Source organism: Pituophis catenifer, unplaced genomic scaffold (assembly GCF_029215685.1).
Source record: "Pituophis catenifer annectens isolate HBS135680 unplaced genomic scaffold, rPitCat1.0.hap2 SCAF_4, whole genome shotgun sequence".
Classification (NCBI taxonomy): Eukaryota; Metazoa; Chordata; class Lepidosauria; order Squamata; family Colubridae; genus Pituophis; species Pituophis catenifer.
Genome location: NW_027256884.1, coordinates 107,080,314 through 107,086,503, shown reverse-complemented (window position 1 = coordinate 107,086,503; position 6,190 = coordinate 107,080,314). Strand labels below are relative to the sequence as shown.

Below are 6,190 nucleotides of genomic sequence, written 5' to 3'. Positions count from 1 at the left end.
ATTGGAACACTGCTATCATGTCATCCCAGTCCTTTTTTTCACGACTAGACATCACCAATTTGTGCCACTGTTCTTCATAAATTTTAGCTTCCCCTCTCTAATCTTTGTTACTCTTCTCTGCACTCTTTCCAGAGTCTCAACATCTTTATATTGTTGCAACCAAAACTGGATGCGGTATTCCAAGTGTGGTCATATCAAGGCCTTATAAAGCGGTGTTAACACTTCATGTGATCTATCCCTCTGTTAATGCAGCCTAGGATTTCATTGGCTTCTTTAGCAGCTGCAGCACACTAGTGGCTCATTTAAGTGGTTGTCTACTACGGTAGAACTCCTAGATCCCTCTCACAGTTGCTGCTATTGAGCCAGGGTCCACCTATTCTGTATCTGCTCATTGATAGTTTTTCTTGCCTAAGTATAAAACCATTTCTCATTGAATTTCATTTTGTTAGATAGGACCCAGTGTTCAAGTCTGTTGAGATCCTTCTGGGGTGTTGGCTATTTCTGCCAGTTTGGTGTCACCTGCAAATTTTATGAGTACCCCTTCTATTTCCTCATCTATATCATTTATGAAGATATTGAAAAGTACTGGGCTAAGACAGAAACTTGGGGTACCCAAGACAAGACAGAATCTTGGGGTACTCAGCACAGCAACTTATAATGGAAATTGTGATATGTGTGGTATAAATTGGTATGTGGTTCTATAAATTCCATCATAAGTCGTAGTCATGAGTTGAGTTACCATGCTCAGAATTGTGAGTTTAGATTAACCAATAGCATTTAATGGTAAAAAAAAAATAAATAAATCACAATTGCACGAACGTGGGATGCTGCAAGATGATTACAAAGTGCCTGAATTGCAATTCCACAAACATGTTTTTTTTTCACAATTATGCATTTTCATTGTCAATAAGCAAACAGTTGTAAGTTGAAAACTGCTAGTATTAAACTGGCTGTTCTGAAATTGGGTTGAAGAAGAAGTGCATTTATAGAATTCAAATTACTACAATGAAGATTACAAATTGCGGTGGGTGGGTGTCATAGTTCAAAAGTAAAGACCCAGCACTAAAATCACGAGTCACTGCTGCACCTTAAAAGAGTGGTATCCCTAGAATAATGATTTTCAGTGAAGCACCATTATTGGAGAAGATGGATTAAGAAGAATTTGGATTCTAAGGCACAAAGAAATCATCACAGTTCCAGCAGCTAATGGGGTTGTTACAAACACTACATTGTGTAACAATTCTACTTGCAAATACTTTTATTTTGACCAATTGACTATGTATAAATTGTCATAGAATGTAAGAGTCACAGAGACTTTGAAGATTGTGTAGTCTAACTTACTGACCAATGCAGGAATCCACTACAGATGACAGATCTCCATCAATCTGTTTAAATATTGCCAGAGGAGGACAGTCCCATCAGCTTCCGACTCCTTATTCTTTTCTTTCTTGACCAGTTACAGTTGGGGGGGGGGGATGACCAACTGAAATCTTACAATTTACACCACTGTTTCTTATCCTGTCTTCTGGAACAACTGAACAATTCTCCATCTCCCTCTATATTTTTAGAATTAAATTTATTTAAGCTTTACAAACAGAAATTTAGCAAATAGGGGAAAGAATAACCTCCCCCAAAAGCAATAATCCTAGCAAGAGAAGAACTGGTATTTATCAAATGTCAAACAACCCTGAAATGTTTCTAAGCTAAAATAATGATCCTGTGACATTCAAAATGTCAGAAAATCTATATCACGGGGGAACATAATTGGTTCATTTTTTAAGTGCTCCACCTACATAACAGCCTTTCAAATATTGAAAATAGCCATGGATTTCTTCCACCATGTTGTCCAAACTTAGCACACCATTCTCAGACTTTTCCCCCCCCCCCGTTTAATTTTGGTAGATTTTGGGACTTCCTTCAAACTATCATATGAGAGGGCTGTAACTGAAGAGTGAGAGGGAAGGAAGATTAAAGAAATCGTACAACGAAATAATGCTATTTATGCCCATACCAGTCAGGCTGTCTCTGACTTCACTTCTAAAGTGTGATTTCCAAAGCAACTTGCTTTTCACCAACTTGAATGAGAATTGGTGGGGGAAACATCCAGGAGAATTTAATAATAATAATAATAACAATAACAACAACAACCTTTATTGTCACTGCACAACATGTACAATGAAATTGGTGGAGCTCCCTCAGTGCACCCATCCCCAACACAATACAACTCAATAGAAAATCCCTAACCCAATAAATCATATTAACAAACAGTTCTATTACACCAGTGTGAACATATTACACATTGCGCAGGCCCTGCAAGTCCATTGTACTACATAGTTGTGTTATTTCGCATTCAGGAGTCTGAGAGCCCACAGATAAAAATTGGCTATGTATAGATTGTATTGACAATTGTATAAATTGTCATAGAATGTAAGAGTCACAAGAGACTTAAACCAGCCTAGTTTAGTTTTAAGTTTCATTTGAGGAATACCTACATGGGCCATAGAGGTGATGGTAACAATAATTCAGCATGCTTGTGGCAATAAATAGAAGTAGCGTCACTAAGAGCATTTTAGCAATCTCAGATTTATTTAAACAAAATGGGAGTTCAGATCTTATTGTGGAATTTAAGAAAAGAACAAGAAAATCAGTACAGGATATAATTTTTAGCAAATACAATGTGAAGCGTCAGTACTGTTGCTTCGGCAACTACTAAATGTGAATAATAATAATAATAATAATTTTATTTCTATACCGCCCTTCTCCCGAAGGACTCAGGGCGGTGTACAGCCTGTTTAAAAACACAAACAAAACAACAATATAAAATTTAAAATAATTAAATAAAGTGGCTCAGATTTAAAACCCCAATAAATTTAAATATCCCAATTTAAAAGCTATTGTGTTGTTAGTCCGGCCTGGCGGAATAATAGGGTCTTCAGTGAAGTGCTGGTGGTGTTAATTTACCTAAGATTAAAATCAATATACTTGATTATAAAGACAAGATTAGCTGCTCTTTAGTTCAGCATCACCTAGTTTGGAGTATTTGGCTGGTGGGATTTGCTCTCCACCTTGTAAAGTTGGGAGAAACCCCATTTTCAACATTGACTTAAGTATGTGTTTCCTTCAAAGTCTCTCACTGAGCAAGGCTTATGGGGAAACACAGGCAGACAGACATAAATCTCTGTCGGTCTCTTTATTAAGCAAGGATTTCATTTGCAAGGAGTTTACTTGGCTTCTGATATACACGCTTCCTGTAATGTAAGATTTCAAAACGAGAGGAGATTAAGAAAATGTTTCCGCCCGGTTTCGAACCGGGGACCTTTCGCGTGTTAGGCGAACGTGATAACCACTACACTACGGAAACCTGGCTGTTGCGAATCTTTCTTGAAACAGTATTTAGAAAACATACTGAAAATTTTTCAGTAGTTTTTTTTTTCTTTCACGTTTTAAAAATATCCTATTCGTTTTCGCAAATACAATGTTAGATTATATCTAATACATATATCTAATATCTAGCCATCCAACTTACAATTCTTCAATTGTATTTTGTTCTGCTGGGCGCTTTTATTGGAGCAAAACGAAGGCATTTTCATCCAACTTTCAACAACAGAGTGTCAAGCACACATAAAAAAGTAGAAACCGAAGACCAGGCTATGATCCTCAGAGGTTTCTCTCCAAACTGCATGCGTTTTTATAGACTCAAGGCAGATAAAAGAGACCCGTCCCTGGGTGGGCTCGAACCACCAACCTTTCGGTTAACAGCCGAACGCGCTAACCGATTGCGCCACAGAGACTCGCTGGTTTCTGACGTTTGCCGCAGATGTACTAATACTTTCAATCCTTTAACATTACCTTGCATTTCTTCAGAACGATTGAGCGATCAATTTCCAAAATCAGTGCCCCCATTAGGATTGCAATGTATGTATGTTTTTCCCCCGAACAATTAAAGGAAGATTGATAAATTCCCTGCATGAAAGCCTTTAAAGTTGCGAACAAAGAGAATTGACTGAGAACACAAAACGGTCCAAGATTTCTAAGGCCTCCTTTGTGATTACAAATTCAAATTAGTTACGGCCACTCAAATCCGGGCTGCGTAGATTTTCTGCTATCCAGTGATAATCCGGATTTTTGCAGTTTTAGAATTAACTGTCCCTCCACCCCACCCATGAGAGGAAGAAATAAAATTAAGCCAGGATTATAGGTCTTTCTGCAGAGGCAACAGTACCAGGGGCGTCCTGGACACAGCAAAACAAGGACAGGGCTTGAACATCAGAATCACAGATGCAGGGTTCCATTTTTTTACCCCCCTCCTCCCAATTTTTTTTTACTACCGGTTCTGTGGGCGTGGCTTGGTGGGCGTGGCAGGGGAAGGATACTGCAAAATCTCCATTCCCACCCCACTCCAGAGGAAAAATCCCCATTCCCTCCCCACTCCTGGGGGAAGGATATTGCAAAACCTTCATTACCACCCCACTCAGGGGCCAGCCAGAGGTGGTATTTGCTGGTTCTCTTAACTACTCAAAGTTTCCACTACCGGTTCTCCGAACTGCTCAAAATTTCCGCTACAGGTTCTCCAGAACCTGTCAGAACCTGCTGGATTTCACCCCTGGTGCAGAGGGTTTGGGAGGCCTGCAGAGTGCTCCTGGGGGCTGGGAAGGGCAAAAACGTGATGCGTGGGGGGTTTGGGAGGCCAAAAACTGACCCATTTTTCACAAAAACGAGGGCGTTTTTGCCCTCCACAGCCCCGAGGAGCACTCTGCAGGCCTCTCCAAGCATCTGCGCGCCCTGTTTTTTGCAAAAATGGGATACTCTGGATGGGGCTTCGGGAGGCCAAAAATGTCTGTATTCAGTGTGTAAGATTCACCAACATTTCCACCCTCTTTTAGGGGGGAAAAGTTTACAACCTTGGCTGAGCAGAGCCCAAGGAAATGATGATATGGGTACCTTTCGGTGCCTGAGATTCATTTCAGCCTGTGGGTTCTAATCAGGGGTGAAATCCAGCAGGTTCTGATAGGTTCTGCAGAACCGGTAGCGTAAATTTTGAGCAGTTCGGAGAACCGGCAAATGCCACCTCTGGCTGGCCCCAGAGTGGGGTGGGAATGGGGATTTTGTAGTATCCTTCCCCTGCTATGCCCACCAAGCCACGCCCACTGAACCAGTAGTAAAAAAATTTGGATTTCACCCCTGGTTCTAATGAACTCAATGAGATACTCTGTGAGATGAGAACTTGAATCCTTGCTTCTCCTAGCATATTTGTTTGGCCAGAGAGAGGGAAGAAGGACCAGATTCATGAAACTGCGAATGACTCTTTGAAAAAAGGACGTAGTAGCAATTGCCCTGGAAGGGTCAATGGTGCACTCCCTTCACAAGAGACTGCCCTTGATTTGCAATTATGGACAAATTCCATGTAAAGAAAATAGCAACATTTAGAGAGCGAGTACACTTACTATACTTTCAGTAGATCCTGTGCCTTTCTTTGGGCTCATGTGGTCAACGCCTCTTTAACAACTCCTTAACTCAAGCATGTATTTTCCTGAGATAGAACAGAACAGAATAACAGAGCTGGAAGGGACCTTGAAGGTCTTCTAGTCCAATCCCCTGCTCAGGCAGGAAACCGGATGCCATTTCAGACAAAACATCAGGCAAAGATCATACATAGGGCCAAGACTGCAGAACCCATCCATGCACAATATATTAAAAGGAGAGCAAATGAAGAGGAATTTTTATACTGAATTTAAAGTCAGAATGAAGTAAGGATTCTCACGGGTTTCAGTTTTTCATCTCCAACTGGATGACTTCTTGGATCATCCCAGGCTTCAGCCCAGTTGAACAGTAGAAATAGATTCAACCTGCTCTCCCTAGGAGGGTAATTAGAGGAGTCCCAATCAGAGTATGGGCAGCAAGTACACTGATATAAGGACTGGTGCTTTCCCATTTGTCCTGGCTCCTTGATGCCCTCAGTCTCAAAGGTGGTTTCTTGCCTTCCTCTTTGGGTCCTCTTTAGAGACCCTAGGAATAAGGCTGCTGTAAGCTTAACAACTGCCAGCCACTCTCCCTGGGAATTAGACTTCACTTCCCCAAATTGGCATCTCCACCTTTGGGAAATGTGCATTTAAGCTGGCACTGGTGAGGACAAAAGGGGGGAAACGCAAGTCACAGCAACTTTGAGATTGAGTCACTTGATAGATACGTA

At 41.0% G+C, this 6,190-nt stretch overlaps 2 non-coding genes across 2 annotated transcripts; both read right to left on the bottom strand.

Moving 5' to 3' along the window:
- Positions 1-3,288: 3,288 nt before the first annotated feature.
- On the bottom strand, positions 3,289-3,361 carry TRNAV-AAC (transfer RNA valine (anticodon AAC)). Its single transcript has one exon. It is a non-coding gene; the product is annotated as a tRNA-Val (tRNA).
- A 356-nt stretch (positions 3,362-3,717) lies between these two features.
- On the bottom strand, positions 3,718-3,791 carry TRNAN-GUU (transfer RNA asparagine (anticodon GUU)). Its single transcript has one exon. It is a non-coding gene; the product is annotated as a tRNA-Asn (tRNA).
- Positions 3,792-6,190: the final 2,399 nt, after the last annotated feature.